The sequence below is a fragment of the Phyllobates terribilis genome, unplaced genomic scaffold (genome assembly GCF_046119375.1).
Source record: "Phyllobates terribilis strain yellow unplaced genomic scaffold, ASM4611937v1 Scaffold_1__5_contigs__length_1240528914, whole genome shotgun sequence".
In the NCBI taxonomy this organism is placed as follows: Eukaryota; Metazoa; Chordata; class Amphibia; order Anura; family Dendrobatidae; genus Phyllobates; species Phyllobates terribilis.
In genome coordinates, this window is record NW_027362761.1 from 239,371,093 (window position 1) to 239,384,507 (window position 13,415).

General features: G+C 41.3%; 1 long non-coding RNA gene across 1 annotated transcript; it reads right to left on the bottom strand.

Annotated features, from left to right (window-relative positions):
- Positions 1-2,509: 2,509 nt before the first annotated feature.
- On the bottom strand, positions 2,510-10,204 carry LOC141166548 (uncharacterized). Its single transcript, XR_012251323.1, has 3 exons — positions 10,136-10,204; positions 3,710-3,841; positions 2,510-3,633 (listed from the first exon to the last, which is right to left on the bottom strand). It is a non-coding gene; the product is annotated as an uncharacterized lncRNA (long non-coding RNA).
- Positions 10,205-13,415: the final 3,211 nt, after the last annotated feature.

Below are 13,415 nucleotides of genomic sequence, written 5' to 3' on the forward strand. Positions count from 1 at the left end.
GATAACCTGGTCCTCTTGGGGTCGACAAAGCCATCAGATGTGTGGTACAGAAATTCAGCTCTGTACAACATTAAGTGTCATGGCGGTGGAGGAAGTGGACTCAGCAGAACACTGACGGCAGCAGATGGTGACGCTGTCACAAGCTACATCATCCTTCTGTGATTGAGATAAGTGGTGTGCCAGACATTCCATTATGCCCTGTCCACTAATGTGTAGGCCAAGTGTAACCTGCGCATGTTACTCCTATTGCTAGGATGGTTGCTGCTGGCAGTGCAAGTGGTGTTGCTGCTGCTTGCAGCTCCCACATTTGTTTCCATTATATGAGGTTTTTTCTTGTCTTCCTACCATGTCTTTTGCTGGTGACACATTTTTTAACATACATTTTTGACACATGTATAACATTTAATTTGTGTCCAATCTTTTCATAGCACACTTAGTTAACTTAGGAAAAATATGAAATCAACCAGAAATGATAGGGTAGGTTCACATGATGGCCAAAAAAGGATAATTCAGCAGCAAAAAGAGGTATGAACAAGATACCGCAACAGATCACAGTATAGCTGTGTTTTGTACTGGAATATTATAATATGTATGCAAAAAGTATGTATAGTTATGTTTACATTTTTTGGGGGGGGGAGATATATAGCTTTTGTTTTAAATTCTCCCACCTTACTTTTTTCTGGATTGTTTATATATATATATATTTTACATTTTACACCACCCTGAAGTTCTGCAATGCAAAGTAGCTAGCTTCACCACCCGAAATGAAAATTTGGCGAAAGCATGCACTATGGACTTGGGGTGTACGTTGTATGGTTGATGAATTTTAACAATTGTAATAGGTATTCAAAAACTAAAATGTGACTTTTCGGTTTAAGATTTAAAAAATAAACAAAGCCATGTGGCTTTACAGAATAAGGCAGGACAAGAAAAACTAGGTAGATTCACCTCATTCAGTTGGTGTGTGTACGGATTTACTGTTATTTCAACAGTGAAGTGTGGAAAAAATATATATATATTTTTTGCAGCACGCATACTTCGTTAAGCAGACAATTTTGTATACATTTCTGGATACAGAGATCTTACTTTAGGATGTAAATCTAACACCTGCAGTGGGAGTTTTGTGCACAGAGACTACTGCAGCTGGGAATAAACAGACATTCACAGCAGGAGACATTAATGCTTCTTTTGCTGCAATGCCCTGAACTACAACTCCCAGCATCCTTTGCTCCTCTTTTCATCCTACAAGAGGAGAAGAAGCAGAGGAAGATACTGATTGGCTGAGCAAGTTGTAGAAGAAGTAAGGAGCTAGGGCATGGGGACGTGTGTTTCTCCATTAAAAACTGCTGAGTCCCTGACATTGGAGAGCAGAGAAAATAGGCACAGAGTGAGTGCTGAAAGCCCAGCAGCTCAGTGTGAGAGGAGACAAGATAATCCTAGAGCTGAACCATGTCTACCATAAAGCCATCTTACCAGGAGATATTCACCGGGTCTACACTAGAGAAGTATTATGCTCCCATTCCATGTGTTACCAGGTATCTGAATGCTGCAGCCCCAATCTGGAGATCAATGTGACGAGAGAGTTGCTGCATCAAAGAGTGAGTATATCGTGCCTGGACTTGTGGTTTCACCACTAAGGAATCAATAAGAAAACTGTTATGGGGATATTACGGGAACTTCTACTGCTAAGATGCTCACCACAGAACTGTTACTGAAGTTATTTATTTTATTTTTTTTGGAAAATAGTGCACCAACGGTTGCTGTACGTGCGTCAGCATTTGCAGAAGTTGGGCTCCAATTTTTAACCCATTTATGGGGTACTTTTTTAAATAGGAGTGTATCTACTTAAAAGGGGAAATGTCTTTCTTAACTGTTGGCCAGCCACATAAGTAGAAGGAGGAGTTCATACCCATATAGCTGTACTGTTTTACCCCCTAAGGATTGCCCTGTGCTATTACTGCATCCAGACCTCTGTAAAGCATATGCTGTACCATTAGGAATGTCCCATATCTGTTCTGTTTGTGTGATACCATTTCTTCACTGTTCCTTCTGTTCCTTGTTATACTGCCTTTTACACTATTTAACCCTTGTACAATAAACATGTTAAGTTTTTTAATCTCAACTCTTGTGGGTGTGTACAGAGTATGAAAAGGGTTTTCCCGAGTTGACCTCTGGCAGAAGAGGAAGCCCCTCCTGCATTCCACTAGAGCTCCTAGCAAGGTTCGGGTGGAGGCACTGCGCTATATTGAGATGAGATCTACTGGAAACTCTGCCCATTAAGGCGGCTTAAAGGGGTGTTACATAAACAAAAAAAGTTAAAAAAAGTCTTGCTCATCTTACATTGCAGTAAACACACATTCTTTGGATTGAAGATTTTGTTTTAGTTTCAAAATAAGCAGTGAGGCGTTTAATACAGCCCTGGTTGTTTGTAGAGTGTGAATAAGAAAAAAAGGACTGTTTCTAAGATGCTGTTATTACAGTATATTTCAGATCAATGAATGTACAGTCACACTGAGGGAGTATACATGCACAGCAGTTACCTATGTATCAGTTGAATCTTCAGATTATATTCACAGACTGAAACTAGCACTCCAATTTTCAGTCTGATTCAGCATTGAAATAGTGCATCACAATCTGATTAGGACTTTTTTCTATCCCTAGGTGAAATGAGCTGCGCTATGACCGCCCATCTCTACATGGTACACTCATAAAATGGCGCTCCTTTTACAGCCCCCATCTTGATGGAAAACAATGGCACAATCAATTAACATCGGTATACACAAAAATCTCTACATTATTCTTTTTTTTTCCAGCCTATGCTGCAGTGTGAAAGCAAAATAAAATAGGTGGGGTGCTTCTTTAATAAAATAGAATTTTAGAATGCTGTACCATTAATCCTTCTATTATCTGTGACATTTGTTTATTAAAAAACACCTTTCACCATGTACGGACATTTTCATTTAGTGATAATTTTTATGGTCTTTACCAAGGGGGTTTAGCTTCCAATAATTTCTGGGGGGGTGTATTTAGGTTGCTCTGCATAATTACCCTATGAACCTTACCCACCTCTGGAACTGTATGGCAGAGCAAAATAAAAGAAGCAAAAAATTGAAACCAGATTACTCAGGGTTGCAGCAAGAATACAATAATTGGACCCTGGACTATTTTAGCCTAGTGACAGGTCCTCTTTAATTGTGATCATGCGTCACACTAATGGGATTATAAAGAAGTGTCCAAAGGTATCATTTTAAATTTTTAAAACACTTCCTTCAAATCAGTTTCTGTTCATGTCCTCAGTCCATCTGTTACACTGTGACTCTCTAGCACAATAATATGTCCCAGATTCTTCAGGTTTCACTCCAGTGAGTTTACCATAAACTTCTCTTTTATTTGTGTCTCTTGATAGAGTTATACGTCCCTGGACAGACTGGGCATAATTTATGGTATTCTCATAACATATTCTCCCTAACCACTCCAGTCCTTTCCCTTCAGGTTGTCTGATCCAGTCCACACAATGCATGTTAGTGCTGTCAGTGAGGGAGGCACCGGTCACTTTACAGGTCAGGTCCAGAGTCCCTGATGGTTTCACAGTCCCAGGACCAGACTCCACCATAGAGATTTGTGAAGTAACACCTGTAATAAAAAAATTACAACTTCAGATGATTTTATTGTACTGATATGCTAGAAATTTCCATTAAATGAGACGTACATTGTAATGACAACACAGCACTGAGTAACCACAGGAGGGTCTTCATGTCTGGTCTGAGGAGCTCGAGAGAATCTATGCACAGGATCTGTCTGCACTGAAGCTTCTCTGAAGACATTTCCTGATCTCTGTTCTCTATTTATATTCAAGCAAAATACAAATATTTACATATTTACTAATATGTCCAATTGAGGAACCCAACAAAAATCTAACTACTTATGAAAAATAATATAATTATACTTTAGTTTGGAAGATGGTACCGCTAACCTGATTTTTTAACAGCTGCTATTTGTTAAACTCTCATTGGAAAGCCATAATAACCTTCAACGATTATAAGTGATAATTTGTCTACAATCTAGAATATCAATGACAAATTAGCATTTACTGAATACGTTTTTTAGGATAGTCAAAACGAGTTAGTATTCTATTCTCTAATCCAAGTGACTTTAATTATTTAATCATTATATATTAATAGATGAAAAAATTATCAGTATGAATGTAGAAAATGACATACTTGAAAAAAATCTTATACTTGTTTTTGCTTAGCTGTTTTCCTCTATCATTTAAGATCCTGGAAAAATGCAGGTTCCCAACCAATCTATTAACCTATCAATAAACCAAGCAGCCCTAATCATCAATCAATCACCTACTAACTGTATAATGGGTGCAATGTCCTCTGAGCAACATGTATAGAACAATAAGGATGTCAGAGATAATAAACCATCTTTCCTTCCCCACCATTTATTGCTGATAAACAATACACATTTCCTAATAGCTCTACACTGTGTGCACAATTATTAGGCAATTTGTATTTGTTGATTATTTTTATTATTTAACATCTACAGTGCTGTTAGTTAATCTGAAAGGTTGTTAGACTTGAACCCTGAATATTTATGAAAGTAAAAATTAGGTTTTATTTTTATTTGGAGATTATCTATGTGTGCAAAATTATTTGGCAACTTAGTGTGCAGAATAATTATGTGATTACATTTGTTACATTTCAAAAAAATATATGTGGCCAATGTAGCCACCCTTCTTTTCAACAACAGTCATCAATGGAGTCTGTCAGAGTCCTAATCTGTTGACAATTAAACTTTTGGCACCAACCACAGCCTCCCAGACACTATTCACAGAGTTGTGCTGTTTTTTATTACCATAAATCTCCTGTTTAAGAATTGTCCTCAAATTTTCAAAAGGGTTTATGTCATATATGAAAAGAGGCCTATATTGGCTAACCAAGTAGAGGATGACTTCGATCAATGCAATGCCGCATTGTCCTGCCTAAAAGTTATGGTTTTCTTAAAAGATGCAGACTTTTTCTGTACCATTGCTTGAAGAAACTTAATTCTAAAAACTGGCAGTAGGTTTGGCAGTCGATTTTGAGTCCATCTTCTACCCCAAAATATTCTATGATCACGCCCCAATGTCTTAGCAATTTCAAAAGTGCTGTATCCCTCTGTAAGACTTTTCACAATTGTAGACTTTCCACCTTTTCAAAGTCAGTTAAATCTCTTTTTTCATCCATTTTGCCTAAGAAAAGCATATTGCCCAATCATAATGCACACCTTGATAAAGGGTGTTGATATCCTTAAGCCATACCCTCCTCACTCATTACACAAATACACATAAACAGCATTCAAGTTTATACAGCTTCCAGTTAGAAAACATCCATAAAAATAATGATAAGGTCAAAATACTATATTTTACATTTCTTCACATCACTATTGATAGATCTGCTTTAAATATTTATACTATGTAGTAGAGAAGTGTGGATCATTTGAAATTCAAATTTGTTGGCTTCACCAAATTTTCCCATAAAATTAGATTTTAGGTGCAAATGGAAGAAACAGTGGCATTTTCACAATACTGGATACATCAATTATCTATGTTTGGGGAGTATGAAGAGCTTAGCACTATGTGAAACAAACAAGCGATAGCTTTTTCACAAGCCATCCAAAAATTATCCCTGCAATTAGGCTGTGTGTCCACGATGCGTTTTTTAAGCGTTTCCGCAGCGGCAAAAACGCTGCAGAAACGGTTAAAACACGCATGGTAGAAGGCCTGCCATGTTCCCCAATGATAATCCGCATGTGCTGTGCATATGCTGCGGAAATTTCCGCTGCGGATTATCATTGAGGAAAAAAATGCAGCACTACCAATAATTTTGCGGAAGTGCTGCGTTTTCGCCACCATTGACTTGCATTGAAACGCATGGATTACGCATCACTGCATATGTAGATGCGCATTCCACGCGTTTCAATGTGCAGATGGTACCCGGGTGTGGAAGACAGGAGACTCTCCTCTGGACCCGGGTACCATAGAACCTGTGAAAAAAAGAATAAAATAAAAATAAATGTTTTATTTACCTTCTGACGGCCCCCGCTGCGCTCGTCCTCCCTTGCCGGCAAGTCGCGGTGGACTGAAGGACCTGCGCTAACGTCATAGTCATGTGACAGCAGGTCCTTCAGTGTAGTGTACCGAGAGCTGCCGACAAGGGAGAACGGAGCGAAGCAAGACTCCGGGGGTGATAGGAAGGTATGTATAGATTAATTTTTTTATTTTTAATCATTCTTTAAGGTCACTCTATATAAATCCATGCCATTTGCATGGATTTATATAGTATGACCAAGTTGACAAGCTCTTTCCAAGTGATGCTAAAATTGCTTGGAAAGCGCTTGTCAACCCGCATGCGGAAATGCAAGTGAAGAAATCTTCACATCCGCTAGTCCCTGGCAGGAAAAACACATGTACAATCCGCATGTACAATCCGCATGCGTTTTTTTCTGCCAGGGAGATGCAGAAACGCTCAGGGAAAATCCGGAGCATTTCTGCATTGTGGGCACATAGCCTTAGAGAAACAAAACAGCTGTACACTTTTAAACATTAAGAAGTTGTGGCTTATCAAATAAGAGTACAAATTATCCCTTTTTGTAATGTGCAACAGCCTTTCTAATCATACAATGATGAATCAATTTCCAAGGCTTTTTATAAAGCCATTAAAAATGATACCCATTTTTAGGAAGAAAAAAACAGAAGGTCTGTTTTCAAAGAGAAGAAGCTTACTTCTTACCCACAAGAGAGTAACTGCACCAGTATCAGTAGTGCTGTCTATCACTATAAAACACAGTGAGCAGCCAAGAAATGTATGGTTGGTATGCCTGGGCAGTGGCTGTTACAGGAGCAGCACGGTAGAGAGTAAGGGCTCTTTCACATGTCAGTATCTCCTGGTACGACTGGTGACAGTTTCCACACGTACCGGAGACACTGACACACGCAGACCCATTCTAATGAATGGGTCTGTGCACATCTCAGTGTGTTTTCACGGACCGTGAGTCCGTGTGTTCCACACGGAGACATGTTCGTTTTTTTGTGGACACACGGTCCGCAAAATTGCCTCACGCTGAACAATCACGGATGTCATCCATGTGTCACGGAACGGTGACTGGGAATCAGCGCTACAGTTAGCGCTGTCCCAAAGTGTTGAGTGCTGAACACTACCCTCATCATGGTTCCCTGCCGACTCTGCAATCAGCACCAGCAGGGACTATGATGAGGGTAGTGGTAGTCTGCTCCCGCAGTGTCCTCACCTGTAAAAATAAGAATAAAATAATAAAATACATATACTAACCTGTCCTAAGTGTCCCCCGCTATATCCATACGACCACTGACACAGAGGAGCCAGGGAGAATGAGCCGCTCCAGAGCTGCACTCAGTGAGTGACAGGATACCACTCCTGAGCTGCAGATCCAAAGTGGCTCATTCTCTCCGGCTCCTCGGCACCAGCGGTCACATGGATTACATTGGGGAAAAACTAGGAGAGGTGAGTACATGGAATTTATTATTTTATTCTTATTTTTACAGGTGGGGACACTGCGGGAGCAGACTACCACTACCCTCATCATAGTCCCTGCTGGTGCTGATGGCAGCGCCGGCAGGGAACCATGATGAGGGCAGTGCTCAGCACCGGCGCTTGGGCACAGCGCTAACTGTATCGCTGAATTCCAGGCGCCTGTCCGTGTGATCTTGATGCGGCACACGGGCAGCACACGGTTGCCACACGTGTGACACACTCGGCATACGGGACTTGGATATCTCCGGTACCGGAGATATGTGGATGTGTGAAACCGGCCTTAGGGGCAGCACGGTAGAGAGTTGGGGCATAACTCAGTGCTTAGCATACATAGTTACATAGTTTATAAGGCCGAAAAAAGACAAGCGTCCATCCAGTTCAGCCTATTTCTTGTGCACTGCAGCTATTCCGCAGCGTTGATCCAGGGGAAGGCAAAAAAAAACCATGCGGTATAGGCCAATTTACACCACTGAGGAAAAATTCACTTCCCGACACCAATCTGGCAGTCAGATTAAATCCCTGGATTAATTAACTATCACTAAGCATAAGATGTAATTTTATTGTTCTCAAGAAAGGCGTCCAGGCCTCTCTTGAACTCATTAAGTGAGTTGGACATCACCACTTCCTCTCCCAGAGAGTTCCATAGTCTCACGGCTCTGACCGTAAAGAATCCCCTTCTATGCTGGTGCAGGAACCTCCTTTCCTCCAGACGCATAGTGTGTCCCCTCGTCTTTGTCACCATCCTTGGTATAAACAGGTCATGGGAGAGATCTCTGTACTATCCCCTGATGTATTTATACATGTTTATGAGGTCTCCCCTAAGCCTTTTCGTTTCCAACGTAAATAGGCCTAATTTTGACAACCTCTCTGGGTATTCTAGTCCCTCCATTCCCTTTATTACCTTTGTCACCCTCCTTTGTACCCTCTCTAGCTCCAATATGTCTTTCCTGAGCACCAGAGCCCAGAACTGTGCACAATATTCTAAGTGCGGCCTTACCAGCGCTTTATACAGAGGAAGAACAATGTTCTCATCATATGCCCCTATTCCTCTTCTGATGAATGCCATGACTCTATTTGCCTTCGCAGCTGTTGCCTGACACTGGGCACTCCAATTTAATTTGCTATTAACCAAGACGCCCAGGTCCTTCTCCATGTCAGATTTCCCCAACGGTTTCCCATTTAATATGTATGGGTGACTGCTGTTTTTCTTTCCCATGTGCATGACCTTACATTTATCGGCATTGAACCCCATTTGCCATTTTTTGGCCCAACTCCCCAATTTATCTAAATCCTCCTGTAGCTGTGCCCTATCCTCATCTGTATTAACTACTTTACAAAGTTTAGTATCATCTGCAAATATTGCTATTTTACTATGCAACCCTTCCACTAGATCATTAATAAATATATTAAATAATATAGGGCCCAAGACAGACCCTTGAGGCACCCCGCTAGTAACCCTGACACACCCTGAGCTTACTCCATTGATAACCACCCTCTGCTTTCTATCACTCAGCCAGCTATTTACCCACTTGCACACATTATCCCCCAGCACCTTGCAGCGATGGGATCCGAGGTTCAAATCCCAGCAATGACAATATCGTCAAGGATTTTGTATGTTTCTCCCTATGTTTGCATGGTTTCCTCCCACACTCCAAAGTGTGATAGGGAATTTAGATTGTGTGCCCTGATGGGGACAGTCATAATGAAGTCTATAAAGCCCTGTGCAATATGATAGCGCTATATAAGTATGTATAATAAATAATAATACGGATGGGGCAGGCAAGGAGCTGTGTGGCAGTTTAGTGTCAGCAATGGCAGGAGTACTACAAGGCAGGCTAGATGTGTCTGCCAAGGGTCAGAAACGGCAGTCTTAACAGCAGCAATACAGTCTAGCACTATGAAACAGAGTGGGAAGTCACAAAATATATGACTAATGTGGCTGTGCAGTTTCAGCTCACTGGGTTGAGAAATGCCTGGAATAATGGTGCGGTGCACGGAGACTGCAGGCTAGTTTACTGAGCAAATGCACCATGTGAAAAAAGTGGAAAATCCATCTACCGCAAAAGTCATTAAAACGTTACATTTAATTGTAGATTAAAACATGAAAAAGAAAAATTTTAAAAACATGATAGTACAACGGTCGCCGCGTTTTTAGCTACACTAGCTCTTAATCATGACAACTAACATGCAGGAGCTATGGAAATATATAGTATAGAAAATTAGAAAAAACAGGCAGCACTCCAAACATTAAAGTGAAAAAATCATGGCTTTACTGATCTATTAGCAGCAATGTTTTGGCAGATTTCTTTGCCTTTCTCAAGCAGTGGACAAACATCAAGTGAACATTTAAATAGTGTTTCCACAGTATACCATCCATCAATTATGTAAAACAGTTTAATTAATACATCAGGTGCTCATACCAGCACATTCAGTGATACATGTGAACAAGTCACCCAGTTGATTTACATCTGTTTCTAAAGTGCAACAGTGTAATAAAGTGCCAATGAGCTAATATAAAGAAGGATACCATGTTCATATGGGGGTACTAAAAACAGTCACATTACAGAAAAAATTCTTACTATACATCTATGATGAAGACACCTCCGTCACCCACGCTGTATTCGGCTTCCTCCCTGCTGCACTGAGCGTGTCTGTGACGTCTCCTCGGAACCAACCAATCGGTACAGTGTGTGAGCATGCACAGTGTTCATCTTTCAAGGCCGCCATTTTACTTAAGGGCAAACTTGCCCACAACATTCAGGCTCAATACATGCATACTGAGGCTTAAACATTTAAAATAAATATCAATATAGATCAATTAAACCACTACCTCTTGAAGCTCATCAAGAGAATGCCACGAGTGTGCAAAGCAGTCATCAAAGAAAAATCTTTAAATGAGAAGGTGTGTTCAAACTTTTGGTCTGTACTGTAGGTCATGTTAAGAGTGCAACTAGCCCTTAGGAGTGCAGGATAGGACGTTATGGATGGATTACATCCACACTCCCTCCGCATCTTCCAGCAGCCTTATGCACAGTATAATCATATGAGCAAAAGCCTTCAAAGAAAGTATACTCCCCTCCTGTAGTATGAAAATGAAAAATGGCTATTTTATATTTCAAATCCATATTGAAATATAAACCAGTCATGTCAGCATTTGTAGGTGTCTTTCCTCGGTAGACTAGGGGTCATTAGTCCAGACATACTAAAGCATTAGGTTAAGTTTGCTAAGTCTGAGGTTTAATCTTTATTACTGAAGGGAATTAGCCTTTTGTATACGCTGCGTTTGTCATCCGATGTAGAACCAGAGACAGACATTGCACAAAATTGTTAATAGGAGCAACAGGCATATGATTTAAGATGGAGAAGCTTATTGTAGTACCAAAAATATAAGTAGCTATCTGAAACCCATTATGATGTATCCAACCATTAATCAATAATCTGATTATATATTCTGTGATAAGGTGCACTTTATCTGTGAATGTATCTCACTGATACATAGTGTAATAATTATAATGGATACCACAGGAGTCTTTTTGCGTGGAACAAAGATACAACAGAACACAACATATAGGTGTCAAAGTGTATATTATAAACACACAGTGTTTTAAACAAGTGCAGACGAAAACACAAAGTCCATAAACACTCAGGGGAAAATGCAATTAGCAGAGCAGTTTGTAAAGCACTGTTCACACTAGAGGATGCTAGAAAACAAGGAAGTCCTTATCAAGTCCATGCAAGGAAGTCCATAAAATGTTTAGATAATCCAGGGAGGCCTGGGTAGGAAGTCTCTGATAGTGCAGCACAGTCCTGTCCTCTGCAGCTATCTAAAGCAGGTGAGTCAGAGCAGAAACCAGCTTACTTGTTAGCAGAATGCAGGTGAAAACTGAGGCTCAGAGGTAACAGCAGGAGCAGCCAGGAGAAGGAGGAATACTGGTAACAACTGAATGCAGCAGAGTCTCTGAGAGCAGGTAACAGAAGATCCAAACAAGTCTGCAGGGCAGAGCAGGAAACTAGGAAACCACCTGGAGCAGATCACAGGCAGAATACTCTAGCACTGTATAGAGGCTGGGGTGGAGTTATAAAGCAGGTAGACAAGGGGCACATGAGACAAAAGACACCATCTTGAAAGAGGGCAAAAAGGGCCAAAATGTAATTAAAAATATTTGCAGTCCTGACATTACTCCCTCCTTAGAAGTGGCCTCAGGATGATCCTGGACCCGGTTTCTCAGGAAATCTCTGATGGAAACGAGAAATCTTCTGTTGGGCATTGATGTTTTCCACAGGTTCCCAAGAGTCTTCTTCAGGGGGATACCCATGCCATCTTATCAGATATTGGAGCCGATTCCTGCGAAACCTGGAATCAATAATCTCTTCCACCACAAATTGTTCCTGCCCATCAATCACCACAGGCTGCGGAGGTGGCACAACACGTCCCTGGAAGGTATTAGGAGATACAGACTTTAGTAAAGAAACATGGAAAACTGAGTGTACCTTCATAGTCCTAGGCAACTTAAGACGGCAGGCCACAGAGCTCACAATACCGTTGATCTTGAAAGGGCCAATGAATTTCTGTCCAAGTTTCTGTGAAGGAATGTTCAACTTCAGATTTTTAGTGGTTTAGATAACCACACGGAATCTCCTACCTTGAACATGGGTGCCGGTTTACAAAATCTATCAGCCGATTTTTTGTAACGTTCCTGAGCTGAGGTCAAAGATTCCTTCATAACCTCCAGATTTTGCCTCATCGCAGTCAGCCTCTCCTCTACAGCTGGAACCGGAGCATTAATCGGAGACCTAGGTAAGATACTCGGATGGTAACCCAGATTGGCAAAGAAAGGTGTGAACTTAGTGGAGGCACTCTGAGAATTGTTATATGAGAATTCAGCTAATGGAAGTAACTCCAACCAATCATCCTGAAGATGGCTGACATAGCATCGTAGATATTGTTCCAAGGTCTGGTTGGTACGCTTGGTTTGACCGTTCGTCTGGGGGTGATAAGCGGAAGAAAGACAGACATTAATATTGAGTGCAAAGCAAAACTCCTTCCAGAATCTTGAGGTAAACTGCACTCTACGGTCAGAGATGATTTCATCCGGGACCCCATGCAGCCGAAAAACATTCTGTATAACCAAGTTCACTGTATCCTTATCTGAGGGAAAACCGGGGCAAGGAACAAAATGAGCAGCTTTAGTCAGGCGATCCACTACCACCAGGATCGTATTCATGCCACCTGATGTAGGCAGCTCCACAATGAAGTCCATTGAGATAGACCCCCATGGGCGGGATGGAACAGGTAATGGTTGAAGAAGACCCATAGGTGACATACGAGGAGTCTTATAACGAGCACATACCTCGCAAGAGAGAACATAGTCCTTAGTATCCTTCAGGCAAGTCGGCCACCAGAAAAATCGGCTTAGGAACTCTTGTGTCTTCTGTACCCCCCTGTGACCAGCCACCTTGGAGTCATGGACCAACTTGAGGATCTGCAGACGAACGGCCTCAGGGACGTAGATACGTCGATCCCTGAACCACATGCCACCCTTGAGGACAAGATTAATATCAACAGGTGGATTGGCCAGAAATACATCACCATCATAGGCCTCCTTGAACTCCTTCCACAAGTCCTGATCGTGGATAAATCCGATGAAGTTGGCATCGGATAGAATGGTCTTGGACGGGGCTCCAGGTACGGAATCCGCAGCATGGATTCGGGATAAAGCATCAGCCTTCCCATTACGAGAACCTGGACGGTACGAAATAGCAAAATTAAATTGATTTAAAAATAGGTTCTAACGAGCCTGACGAGGAGAAAGACATCTAGCGGATCTGAGAAACTCCAAATTGCGATGGTCAGTCAGC